The sequence below is a fragment of the Rattus norvegicus genome, chromosome 3, assembly GCF_036323735.1.
Source record: "Rattus norvegicus strain BN/NHsdMcwi chromosome 3, GRCr8, whole genome shotgun sequence".
Taxonomy (NCBI): Eukaryota; Metazoa; Chordata; class Mammalia; order Rodentia; family Muridae; genus Rattus; species Rattus norvegicus.
The window spans coordinates 113,186,476-113,200,843 of NC_086021.1; the positions used below are offsets into that span (position 1 = coordinate 113,186,476).

Sequence of the window (14,368 nt, forward strand, 5' to 3'; positions counted from 1 at the left end):
TTACCCATGAGTGGAGAGCATTTTTGGAGTGATTTGTTGATATTTGGTTAATGGCTTATCTAGCACATGCTTCATTTTCTATTTCTTTACACATGAATCATTTTGGTTTATGTCTAGTGACATTATATGTATTTACTTCATCATCCTTCTTGATTATGGGACAGTTAGTTTTCAAATGTCCAGTGTGTAGATTTCACTGTAACAAACATCTCTCATTCTTGTCCAGATGCATTTACTTAATCAGAAAACATTTAGTAAGGATGTCCCTTCTGTTGTCTGCTTGAATCTTGGTGGTCAGTAGTCTGTAAGAACAGGAAGACCATGTTTTTCACGATCTGTCATGTCATAAATCTCTGCTGATCTACAAGTGGAGTTCTGGCTTAGATTATAGAAATGTAATACTCTAAAATCCATTTGATTAATAGCCTAGATTTCTGGTTTTTCTCTTTTATTTTATGAAGTTTGTGCTTTTATAATCAAAGAAAGAAGCCTGAATTTGTTACTTATAACATTTCTTTTTTCAAACATAAAGCATATACTTATAGTTTCCTTTGTGTTTAATTTGAACTTTAAAGTTAATCAAAACTGTTATGCTATACATCTATGTCTTAGAATTATGTTTATTTCACATACATAATCAGAAGTATGAAACACCATTCTTTATTAAATGAGTGATTTCTATATATTCCTGTAGAACTATCTTTTATTTCAAGTTATTTAAGAGTACTATAGTGTACGTATAACCATCCCAACTGTCATTTCATCTACTTGAAATTACAAAATGAAATCCTTTTAGACTGACCTTTTATTATCTCTATGCTTCTCACAAGTCTATGTTTTTTAAAACTAAAAATTCATAATCTCTTGGGCCCATTTGGTGACTTAGAAACCAGGTGAGTGGAATCAGTTATGTTCAGATGTCCTGCACAGCTGGGCTGCAGTTTCTAAGTCTTGATGAGTTTCAAGTTAGGGTGAAAATGTAATTCTCATTGCTAAGCCTTCTACATTGCCTAGACCCCTACACTGTTATGTGTCCATACTCAAATGAGGCAGTTTGTCATTGGAAATGGGAAACATGAAGTCCTCCCTGTCTCAGTAATCCACTCGTGTGACAAATGCTCACTGTGTGCTTGGTATGGCAGATGGTGTCACTTCCGCACGGAATCTTCAGAACCTTGGTCCTGGCTGTCTCTGGTGCTCCCTGTGTGGTTTTTCATTTGGGGATCAGGAAGAGAGGTCATTTATTTAACAGTTCTGATATTCAGTTTCCTTATATACAGAGAAGTAATAGTGAAGACTGTGGAATGTAAATGAGATTGTGAGCACCTAACACCCAGTTCAACTCTCAGCACATGCTAAGTGTTCAGGCAGCTTCCTCCCCCATCTTCACATGCGTTAATATTGGGATTAAGCGCTAGATCTAAAGCAACTGCAAGCATTTCTGCTTCATTTTTTATTAAATACTTTTATTTGCATTTCAAATGTTATCCCTTCTCAGTTTCCAGTCCATAAACCACCTATTACATCCCCCTCCCCCTTCTTCTATGAGGGTGTTCCCCCTCCCCACCCACCCCTTCCTGCCTCCCCGCCCTGACATTCCCCTACACTGAGGGGTCCAGCCTTGGCAGAACCAAGGGCTTCTCTTCCCATTGGTGCCCAAGGAGACCATTCTCTGCTACATATGCAGACGGAGCTATGGGGCTGTCCATGTGTAGTCTTTGGGAAGTGGTTTAGTCCCTGGGAGCTCTGCTTGGTTGGTATTGTTGTTCTTATGGGGTTACAAGCCCCTTCAGTTATTTCTTTCTTTCTTTTTTTTTTTATTAACTTGAGTATTTCTTATATACATTTCAAGTGTTATTCCCTTTCCCGGTTTCCGGGCAAACATCCCCCTCCCCCCTCCCCTTCCTTATGGGTGTTCCCCTCCCAACCCTACCCCCATTGCCGCCCTCCCCCCATAGTCTAGTTCACTGGGGGTTCAGTCTTAGCAGGACCCAGGGCTTCCCCTTCCACTGGTGCTCTTACTAGGATATTAATTGCTACCTATGGGGTCAGAGTCCAGGGTCAGTCCATGTATAGTCTTTAGGTAGTGGCTTAGTCCCTGGAAGCTCTGGTTGCTTGACATTGTTGTACTTTTGGGGTCTCGAGCCCCTTCAAGCCCTTCCAGTTCTTTCTCTGATTCCTTCAACGGGGGACCTATTCTCAGTTCAGTGGTTTGCTGCTGGCATTCGCCTCTGTATTTGCTGTATTCTGGCTGTGTCTCTCAGGAGCGATCTACATCCGGCTCCTGTCGGTCTGCACTTCTTTGCTTCCTCCATCTTGTCTAATTGGGTGGCTGTATATGTATGGGCCACATGTGGGGCAGGCTCTGAATGGGTGTTCCTTCAGTCTCTGTTTTAATCTTTGCCTCTCCCTTCCCTGCCAAGGGTATTCTTTTTCCTCATTTAAAGAAGGAGTGAAGCATTCACATTTTGATCATCCGTCTTGAGTTTCGTTTGTTCTAGGGATCTAGGGTAATTCAAGCATTTGGGCTAATAGCCACTTATCAATGAGTGCATACCATGTATGTCTTTCTGTGATTGGGTTAGCTCACTCAGGATGATATTTTCCAGTTCCAACCATTTGTCTACGAATTTCATAAAGTCGTTGTTTTTGATAGCTGAGTAATATTCCATTGTGTAGATATACCACATTTTCTGTATCCATTCCTCTGTTGAAGGGCATCTGGGTTCTTTCCATTTTTCTGGCTATTATAAATAAGGCTGCGATGAACATAGTGGAGCACGTGTCTCTTTTATATGTTGAGGCATCTTTTGGGTATATGCCCAAGAGAGGTATAGCTGGATCCTCAGGCAGTTCAATGTCCAATTTTCTGAGGAACCTCCAGACTGATTTCCAGAATGGTTTTACCAGTCTGCAATCCCACCAACAATGGAGGAGTGTTCCTCTTTCTCCACATCCTCGCCAGCATCTGCTGTCACCTGAGTTTTTGATCTTAGCCATTCTCACTGGTGTGAGGTGAAATCTCAGGGTTGTTTTGATTTGCATTTCCCTTATGACTAAAGATGTTGAACATTTCTTTAGGTGTTTCTCAGCCATTCGGCATTCCTCAGCTGTGAATTCTTTGTTTAGCTCTGAACCCCATTTTTTAATAGGGTTATTTGTTTCCCTGCGGTCTAACTTCTTGAGTTCTTTGTATATTTTGGATATAAGGCCTCTATCTGTTGTAGGATTGGTAAAGATCTTTTCCCAATCTGTTGGTTGCCGTTTTGTCCTAAGCACAGTGTCCTTTGCCTTACAGAAGCTTTGCAGTTTTATGAGATCCCATTTGTCGATTCTTGATCTTAGAGCATAAGCCATTGGTGTTTTGTTCAGGAAATTTTTTCCAGTGCCCATGTGTTCCAGATGCTTCCCTAGTTTTTCTTCTATTAGTTTGAGTGTGTCTGGTTTGATGTGGAGGTCCTTGATCCACTTGGACTTAAGCTTTGTACAGGGTGATAAAGATGGATCGATCTGCATTCTTCTACATGTTGCCCTCCAGTTGAACCAGCACCATTTGCTGAAAATGCTATCTTTTTTCCATTGGATGGTTTTGGCTCCTTTGTCAAAAATCAAGTGACCATAGGTGTGTGGGTTCATTTCTGGGTCTTCAATTCTATTCCATTGGTCTATCAGTCTGTCTCTGTACCAATACCATGCAGTTTTTATCACTATTGCTCTGTAATACTGCTTGAGTTCAGGGATAGTGATTCCCCCTGAAGTCCTTTTATTGTTGAGGATAGCTTTAGCTATCCTGGGTTTTTTGTTATTCCAGATGAATTTGCAAATTGTTCTGTCTAAGTCTTTGAAGAATTGGATTGGTATTTTGATGGGGATTGCATTGAATCTGTAGATTGCTTTTGGTAAAATGGCCATTTTTACTATATTAGTCCTGCCAATCCATGAGCATGGGAGATCTTTCCATCTTCTGAGGTCTTCTTCAATTTCTTTCCTCAGTGTCTTGAAGTTCTTATTGTACAGATCTTTTACTTGCTTGGTTAAAGTCACACCGATGTACTTTATAATATTTGGGTCTATTATGAAGGGTGTCGTTTCCCTAATTTCTTTCTCGGCTTGTTTCTCTTTTGTATAGAGGAAGGCAACTGATTTATTTGAGTTAATTTTATACCCAGCCACTTTGCTGAAGTTGTTTACGAGCTTTAGTAATTCTCTGGTGGAACTTTTGGGATCACTTAAATATACTATCATGTCATCTGCAAATAGTGATATTTTGACCTCTTCTTTTCCGATCTGTATCCCCTTGATCTCCTTTTGTTGTCTGATTGCTCTGGCTAGAACTTCAAGAACTATATTGAATAAGTAGGGAGAGAGTGGGCAGCCTTGTCTAGTCCCTGATTTTAGTGGGATTGCTTCAAGTTTCTCTCCATTTAGTTTAATGTTAGCAACTGGTTTGCTGTATATGGCTTTTACTATGTTTAGGTATGGGCCTTGAATTCCTATTCTTTCCAGGACTTTTATCATGAAGGGGTGTTGAATTTTGTCAAATGCTTTCTCAGCATCTAATGAAATGATCATGTGGTTCTGTTCTTTCACTTTGTTTATATAATGGATCACGTTGATGGTTTTCCGTATATTAAACCATCCCTGCATGCCTGGGATGAAGCCTACTTGATCATGGTGGATGATTGTTTTGATGTGCTCTTGAATTCGGTTTGCCAGAATTTTATTGAGTATTTTTGCGTCGATATTCATAAGGGAAATTGGTCTGAAGTTCTCTTTCTTTGTTGTGTCTTTGTGTGGTTTAGGTATAAGAGTAATTGTGGCTTCATAGAAGGAATTCGGTAGGGCTCCATCTGTTTCAATTTTGTGGAATAGTTTGGATAATATTGGTATGAGGTCTTCTATGAAGGTTTGATAGAATTCTGCACTAAACCTGTCTGGACCTGGGCTCTTTTTGGTTTTGAGACCTTTAATGACTGCTTCTATTTCCTTAGGAGTTATGGGGTTGTTTAACTGGTTTATCTGTTCCTGATTTAACTTCGATACCTGGTATCTGTCTAGGAAATTGTCCATTTCCTGAAGATTTTCAAATTTTGTTGAATATAGGTTTTTATAGTAAGATCTGATGATTTTTTGAATTTCCTCCGAATCTGTAGTTATGTCTCCCTTTTCATTTCTGATTTTGTTAATTTGGACGCACTCTCTGTGTCCTCTCGTTAGTCTGGCTAAGGGTTTATCTATCTTGTTGATTTTCTCAAAGAACCAACTTTTGGTTCTGTTGATTCTTTCTATGGTCCTTTTTGTTTCTACTTGGTTGATTTCAGCTCTGAGTTTGATTATTTCCTGCCTTCTACTCCTCCTGGGTGTATTTGCTTCTTTTTGTTCTAGAGCTTTTAGGTGTGCTGTCAAGCTGCTGACATATGCTCTTTCCTGTTTCTTTCTGCAGGCACTCAGCGCTATGAGTTTTCCTCTTAGCACAGCTTTCATTGTGTCCCATAAGTTTGAGTATGTTGTATCTTCATTTTCATTAAATTCTAAAAAGTTTTTAATTTCTTTCTTTATTTCTTCCTTGACCAGGTTATCATTGAGTAGAGCATTGTTCAATTTCCACGTATATGTGGGCATTCTTCCCTTATTGTTATTGAAGACCAGTTTTAGGCCGTGGTGGTCCGATAGCACGCATGGGATTATTTCTATCTTTCTGTACCTGTTGAGGCCCGTTTTTTGACCAATTATATGGTCAATTTTGGAGAAAGTACCATGAGGAGCTGAGAAGAAGGTATATCCTTTTGCTTTAGGATAGAATGTTCTATAAATATCTGTTAAGTCCATTTGGCTCATGACTTCTCTTAGTCTGTCGACATCACTGTTTAACTTCTGTTTCCATGATCTGTCCATTGATGAGAGTGGGGTGTTGAAATCTCCCACTATTATTGTGTGAGGTGCAATGTGTGCTTTGAGCTTTAGTAAGGTTTCTTTTACGTATGTAGGTGCCCTTGTATTTGGGGCATAGATATTTAGGATTGAGAGTTCATCTTGGTTGATTTTTCCTTTGATGAATATGAAGTGTCCTTCCTTATCTTTTTGGATGACTTTTAGTTGGAAATTGATTTTATTTGATATTAGAATGGCTACTCCAGCTTGCTTCTTCTGACCATTTGCTTGGAAAGTTGTTTTCCAGCCTTTCACTCTGAGGTAGTGTCTGTCTTTGTCTCTGAGGTGTGTTTCCTGTAGGCAGCAGAATGCAGGGTCCTCGTTGCGTATCCAGTTTGTTAATCTATGTCTTTTTATTGGGGAGTTGAGGCCATTGATATTGAGAGATATTAAGGAATAGTGATTATTGTTTCCCTTTATATTCATATTTGGATGTGAGGTTATGTTTGTGTGCTTTCATTCTCTTTGTTTTGTTGCCAAGACGATTAGTTTCTTGCTTCTTCTAGGGTATAGCTTGCCTCCTTATGTTGGGCTTTACCATTTATTATCCTTTGTAGTGCTGGATTTGTAGAAAGATATTGTGTAAATTTGGTTTTGTCATGGAATATCTTGGTTTCTCCATCAATGTTAATTGAGAGTTTTGCTGGATACAGTAACCTGGGCTGGCATTTGTGTTCTCTTAGTGTCTGTATGACATCAGTCCAGGATCTTCTGGCCTTCATAGTTTCTGGCGAGAAGTCTGGTGTGATTCTGATAGGTCTGCCTTTATATGTTACTTGACCTTTTTCCCTTATGCTTTTAATATTCTTTCTTTATTTTGTGCGTTTGGTGTTTTGACAGTTATGTGACGGGAGGTGTTTCTTTTCTGGTCCAATCTATTTGGAGTTCTGTAGGCTTCTTGTATGCCTATGGGTATCTCTTTTTTTAGGTTAGGGAAGTTTTCTTCTATGATTTTGTTGAAGATATTTACTGGTCCTTTGAGCTGGGAGTCTTCACTCTCTTCTATACCTATTATCCTTAGGTTTGATCTTCTCATTGAGTCCTGGATTTCCTGTATGTTTTGGACCAGTAGCTTTTTCCGCTTTACATTATCTTTGACAGTTGAGTCAATGATTTCTATGGAATCTTCTGCTCCTGAGATTCTCTCTTCCATCTCTTGTATTCTGTTGGTGAAGCTTGTATCTACAGCTCCTTGTCTCTTCTTTTGGTTTTCTATATCCAGGGCTGTTTCCATGTGTTCTTTCTTGATTGCTTCTATTTCCATTTTTAATTCCTTCAACTGTTTGGTTGTGTTTTCCTGGAATTCTTTCAGGGATTTTTGTGTCTCCTCTCTATGGGCTTCTACTTGTTTATTTATGTTTTCCTGGAATTCTTTCAGGGATTTTTGTGTCTCCTCTCTATGGGCTTCTACTTGTTTATTTATGTTTTACTGGAATTCTTTCAGGCATTTTTGCGATTCCTCTCTGTAGGCTTCTACTTGTTCTCTAAGGGAGTTCTTCACGTCTTTCTTGAAGTCCTCTAACATCATGATCAAAAATGATTTTGAAACTAGATCTTGCTTTTCTGGTGTGTTTGGATATTCCATGTTTGTTTTGATGGGAGAATTGGGCTCCGATGGTGCCATGTAGTCTTGGTTTCTGTTGCTTGGGTTCCTGTGCTTGCCTCTCGCCATCAGATTATCTCTAGTGTTACTTTGTTCTGCTATTTCTGACAGTGGCTAGACTGTCCTATAAGCCTGTGTGTCAGGAGTGCTGTAGACCTGTTTTCCTCTCTTTCAGTCAGTTATGGGGACAGAGTGTTCTGCTTTCGGGCGTGTAGTTTTTCCTCTCTACAGGTCTTCAGCTGTTCCTGTGGGCCTGTGTCTTGAGTTCAGCAGGCAGCTTTCTTGCAGCAGAAAATTTGGTCTTACCTGTGGTCCCGAGGCTTAAGTTCGCTCGTGGGGTGCTGCCCACGGGCTCTCTGCAGCGGCAGCAACCAGGAAGACCTGTGCCGCCCCTTCCGGGAGCTTCAGTGCACCAGGGTTCCATATGGTCTTTGGCTTTTTCCTCTGGCGTCCGAGATGTGTGTGCAGAGAGCAGTCTCTTCTGGTTTCCCAGGCTTGTCTGCCTCTCTGAAGGTTTAGCTCTCCCTCCTACGGGATTTGGGTGCAGAGAACTGTTTATCCAGTCTATTTCCTTCAGGTTCCAGCGGTGTCTCAGGCAGGGGTGCCGCTCCTGGGCCCTCCCCCACGGGAGCCCAGAGGCCTTATACAGTTTCCTCTTGGGCCAGGGATGTGGGCAGGGGTGAGCAGTGTTGGTGGTCTCTTCCGCTCTGCAGCCTCAGAAGTGCCCACCTGACCAGGCGGTTGGGTCTCTCTCTGTTCTCAGTTCAATAGTTGGCTGCTAGCATTCGCCTCTGTATCTGTCATGCTGTGTCAGAGCCTCTCAGGAGACAGCTATTATCAGATTCCTGTCAGCATACACTTTTTGGCATCAGCAATAGTGTCTGGGTTTGGTGGCTGTATGTCTGTGGGCTGGATCCCCAGGTGGGGCAGGCTCTGAATGGCCATTCCTTCAGTCTCTGCTCCAAACGTAGTCTCCATATCTCCTCCTATGAATATTTTTGTTCCCCCTTTCAAGAAGGACTGAAGCATCGGCCCTTTGGTTGCCTTTTCTTGAGCTTCATGTGGTCTGTGGATTGAATTTTGGGTAATTCGAGCTTTTGGGCTAATATCCACTTATCAGTGAGTGTATATCATGTGTGTGTGTTTTGTTTTTTTTTTTTTTTTGTGATTGGGTTACTTCACACAGGATGATATTTTCTAGTTCCATCCATTTGCCTACGAATTTCATGAAGTCATTGTTTTTTATAATTGTGTAGATGTACCACATTTTCTGTATCCATTCCTGTGTGCATAATAATATAATATAATGATGGTAAGCTATAGGCATGCTTTACACATATAACTTTATCTTTATCGAATGAAAGAAATTAGATCAATCGAACTGCAATTATCTCCAAACTTGAGGATATAAATATGTATCATAGTCTCCTCTTAGGAAAGTTGTTATGTATTCTTGGGCTTTATTTATTTTTTTTTTGCCAGATCGTGTAACTCTTTTAACTTTCAACAAAGATTTATGTAGAGCTGAATTTCAGATACATTAGAAGGCAAAAAGCTTTGGCTCTTAATGGCTATTGGTGCCTATTATTTGTTGATTACTAAACTTTTGTCAAAGAATATAAATGGGAAGAGAAGTGGACCAGATCTTGGCTCACTGATTATTTCATCGTCACGCATGTTTTTATAATTGTATTTACCAAAGTAGAAGCATGGTTTTTGTGTTTGTCAGCTCCTGTCTAATAACAGCCACTAAGATACTCTGTGATTAAGTTTCCGCGTCACTGATGGATCCAAGTATCACCATTTAGTGATCTGCACATGCATAATGGCTGCCACATTACAGGAGCTCAAAACCTTTCCACCTGATAGAAATAGTATATAACAGTGACATGTAAGGTTTGTTCTTAGAAAAGTCCCTACGCGAAACTGTAGACTGAACAGACCCAAACTCAGAAAGACAAACACAAACAAACACCAGTCACATTCTTCCCATGCACAAATCTAAGCCTATAATGTATACTTTATGTGTTTGTGCATCTATAGATATCATCTATATCTACCTCTGTCTCTATGATCTCTAGTGCAAATATGGATAAAGCTTAAGAGACTAGAAAGGAGACCGAGAGAGGGTAGTAAGAGATTATGAAGACAGTTGGTGGGCAATAGGACACATGGGACATATAAGACAAAGAGAGACTGCAAAGGAGAATCAGGAGTGACAGGATTAGGGTGGGGAAGGAGTGTCACTGGAGCAAGTTTTATTGAGAAATGGGACATATATTGTAATTCTGTGGCAGTGACTTCTCCAGGAGTAACTAGAGCAACTTAAAAAGTCTTTTAATATTCTTAACCTTAAATATTTTGGGTAATCTTAAAATACTAGAATCTTAATATAGTGCTCCAGCCCTGGAGCTTGGTAATGGGGGATGGCTTAACTTAACTGGAACACATTGTGTGACATACTGGAGAGGCATGAACAAATATCTACTCACTCTAGACAGGAAATATACAGACAAAAGTAAAAAAAATTTTAAATGAAAGACATCAAAAATAGACACAACAGAAAAAGTGCAACTAGAAAGATAAAACATAAAATGTGACATATTTCCAAAGTTATAAGGTCTTATCACCAGTCATCTGCCTAACTAGGGTGAAAATACAGCCTTCCCAGTTACTGGGAGACACTGGAACATTTATCAAGGCACTGACATTGGTGAAACATCACTTTCCACATGCACAAAAAATTGGACAAAATAGCAGTTACTTCAGAATATTTAAAAATGATATTTTAAAAAACACTGAAGCACAAGTTGGCTAATCAATGAATTTAGTTTGGGCTACTATGAGGGTGTAGGCAAGGGGTTACTTTCAGAGACAGAAATGACTTAAAGGTAGCTTTATTACAAAAGGCCATCCAAACATGGGCAATGACTCATTGAAACCAGAAACTTAGATCTCACTGCACAGCCTAGCTCAATAGGTTGGAGAATGTCTCTTCCAGGCAGCTCAGTGGGTCTGAACTTCTAGGCTGTTTGACTTGTCCTGTCTTTTGCAGGCAGTTCAACTTGTCTGAGAGTGTCTCTCTCAGCAGTCCTTTTATAAATCTTGGTATGGAGGAGCCTACTGCATCTGATTAGTTTCAGGGTATTTCTGAACCTTTTGAGTTGTTTACAACCTGAAGCTTAAAGAGCTTCCCTCTGAGAAGGAGTATCTGGGAAGAAACTGAATGCTATATAACACACTTAGGCTGCGCCTAAAGGAAAGCTGGTTCTCAGGAGGAGCTGGAGGTTGCCTCACAAAACATCTACACCCATAGCAGTGTCTTTACCATACATACATGTTGCATACGACTTGAGATCACTAGAACAAAGCAGTTGTAGTGAGGTCAAAGAAATGGAAGTAGCAATTTTAGTGATGTTCAAATGCTGCCTTATAGCAGGAACTCATGTTTTGCAGCTAAAATGTGAAGGACTGAAAAGGTTGTCTAATTCACAAGAGAAATTGTATAGGTTTTCCTTTATTTTTATTTTCAGGAATGCTTTTCTAAGACAATATTGACACCTGGCAGGACTTGCTTGCTCTGTAACTTAGTGAAGATGATAAGATGCAGCCCAGTATAGCACAAGATTATGTTTGTTATTATTTCAATTGTGTATATTAATATTTCACAAACTTTTGTGTTTTCCCCTGTATGAGCAAGTTTTTAGCCTGTCATGCAGGCCCACACTTCTCAAAGTACAATGAGTAATTCAAACCCTAATGAAGTTGGTTGAGTTGTCCAAGGTTGGTAAAGAATCCTGAGTTTGTATCTCCTTCTATCATTTCCTCGTGTGTCATGATTACTTTTGTAATATGCTGGACTGGTGCATCTTATCCAAAACACGTGGAGCTAGAAATGTTATGAACTTCAGACCGGAGAAGAGGGAGATTTTGGAGTGTTTTCGTGTGCATCAGCGATCTTGGGAAGAACCCAGGTCAAACACAGAGCTCATGTATACTTCCTACACACCATAGCCACCCAGTCCTAAGTAATTTTATATATTTTTGGCACAAATATATTTTAACTGTGATGTATCATGCGGTATCAGATGTTCCACCATTTTCCACCATGTTGGCGATAAAACTTTTCAATTTTGGAGCATTCCAGATTTTCACTTTAGAGATGTTCAACTTGTATTGTTTTAATTTTATTTTACACTGCTTGAGGGAAGAGTGGCAATTGCAGAGAACTAGACATAGACCAGGGTGCAATCACTATTGTGAAAGGAGAGATTTGTTAGAATGTCAGGATGTCTGTGGGTTTTGCTCAAAATAAGTAATTGAGCAGGGTATGGTATCAAGCATGGGAATGAGATTTAGTTTTTCTGTGTTCCATTTTGTACAACAGAACAATATAAAGTCTTATTGTCTTAGTGCTTTTGCACATAGTAAGTCCACAGGAATGCCATCTAGCGGCGATAAAATGAAGCGACTAAGAAAAGACTGGGGACACAACCACATAGGTACAAGTGTGGTCTCTGGCCAGGACTGCAAAATGAATCCTTAGATGCATGTGAGGATTGAATGAGACGATCCATGTCATCAGCTGACCAACTCAGATGGTTTTGAGGATCAGCATAGATGACCCATCAGCCAACAGCACAGTCTAGACGTTAGGGCTCAGACTGGGCAGCCAAATTTCCTGGGTCCAAATTCTCCATAGCCATGTGACCTCACCCTGATAGTTTACGCCAATCTATTTCCACTTGTTCATTTTTAAATTACTAAAAATAACAGCACAGACCTTCAGGATTAAGTGATTGATAGTTATCAGGTGTTTGGAATGGTGCTGGCCCAAAGACAGTGCAATAGAAAATGCTCATTAAATGAGTGAGTGCTTAGGAGCTGTCCTGAGGCATGTAGAGGGCACTGTCCCGTGTTCTCTGGATACCACCCATGCTCTCCAGCTCCGTGTGGTTTCCCTCAGACCACGAACTGCACTCTAGAATCTTCTCCTTATTTATTTGCTATATCTTATGTTTTCTGCCTCTTGAGAATCTAAACCGCATGACGGGAAAGAAGATATCGACCTTTTCATCTCTGCAGGGTGCACGCAGCACCTGAAACATCGCCTAGCTCAAACACTAAAACCTACTGCACATCGCTGAGTGAACCAGTTATCAGACCCAGCCATGTAAGTAGAAATCCCCCTCAATCTGAGATAGAGTCGGTTTACTCTCAGTGTGAGACTCCTACACGGTAGGCAAGACGTCTTCATTGCTCATTAATCTTTGTATTCTAATAAGATGCCTATATCCTTATCAAATATCCTTGCGTAGTTGACATGACATTCATGAAATGTACCAGATTACATATCTAATATGCTATACTTTGAGCCAATGTAATTGAGGTCTTTTCTCCATATCCACATGAACAGATTAACCCCAGAGAAGTTGCAAACTCATAATGATATTGGTTTAACTTTTTTAGATCACAACTGTTTCCTTCTATAGCAAGCAACCTCCATGATGAAAGAGGATGTAGGATACTTTTATGGTTTTTATTTTTTTTGGGGGGGGTGGTAATGGTTCCTAACTGACAAAATCAACTGTGAGGTTTGCTTTTGTGTCACTCAGGACTTCTCAGTGTTTCGTTATCAATGATTTAAAACATAAATTGAAATTTATTCACATTAACTTACCTTTTGTCTTTCAGCAGAACATATGTGCTCTTTTGTCTTTAGCAGTTATAATCATATTTTAAATCAACAATACATAAGTTCTGTTAATTTCTTTTCTGTATCAGTTCAGCGCAGGGCACTTTCTGTATGTTCTTATATTTAATATCATTTTTAAATATTCTGAAGTAACTGCTATTTTGTCCAATTTTTTGTGCATGTGGAAAGTGATGTTTCACCAATGTCAGTGCCTTGATAAATGTTCCAGTGTCTCCCAGTAACTGGGAAGGCTGTATTTTCACCCTAGTTAGGCAGATGACTGGTGATAAGACCTTATAACTTTGGAAATATGTCACATTTTATGTTTTATCTTTCTAGTTGCACTTTTTCTGTTGTGTCTATTTTTGATGTCTTTCATTTAAAATTTTTGAGATTTGACCATCTTTGAATAACCATAGCTCCATCTGTAAGCAGAAAACACTAGTATCGATCCACTTTCTAAATGCTATAGCTTATCGATCCATTTTCTAAATGCTATAGCTTAACCTTTATTTGCTGTCTCATAAGACTAGACTTTTCTCTGTGTGTATCCAGGCTTTGAGGTTAGTTTCAATGATGGTAGCTCTGTTTTAACTGCCTTCATTAAACAATCACATTAATCTGTCCTTTGTTAAAAATCATGCAACTAAATTGCCTTACATCTTACTAACTTAACAAACGTTTGTCAAACAGCTGCCTTAAGACAGCGCTTGACAAGGCAAAATACCCATCAAAAGCAAACTGCGTGGAGAAGAGTTATCTAGACTCAGGTTTGAGGGAGTACAGTCCCTCACGGCCAATTAAAGAACATGTGCATGGTGCAGGGTGTGGTTCTTCACACTGTCCAGACAGAAAGCAGGCAGAGAGGAATGCTGGTCAGGCAGAGAGGAATGCTGGTCAGGCAGAGAGGAATGCTGGTCAGGCAGAGAGGAGTGCTGGTCAGGCAGAGAGGAATGCTGGTCAGGCAGAGGGGAGTGCTGGTCAGGCAGAGAGGAATGCTGGTCAGGCAGAGAGGAATGCTGGTCAGGCAGAGAGGAATGCTGGTCAGGCAGAGAGGAATGCTGGTCAGGCAGAGAGGAATGCTGGTCAGGCAGAGAGGAATGCTGGTCTCCGTTTAATTCAGATTTAAGCCTCCCTTA

The 14,368-nt window shown here is 40.0% G+C and overlaps 1 pseudogene across 1 annotated transcript in view; it reads left to right on the forward strand.

Moving 5' to 3' along the window:
* Dcdc1-ps1 (doublecortin domain containing 1, pseudogene 1) overlaps positions 1 to 14,368 on the forward strand; it is a 410,625-nt pseudogene that overhangs the window by 245,683 nt on the left and 150,574 nt on the right. The window contains exon 21 of the transcript NR_175340.2: positions 12,569 to 12,707. The product of NR_175340.2 is annotated as a doublecortin domain containing 1, pseudogene 1 (transcript). The remainder of the gene's footprint in view (positions 1 to 12,568; positions 12,708 to 14,368) is intronic.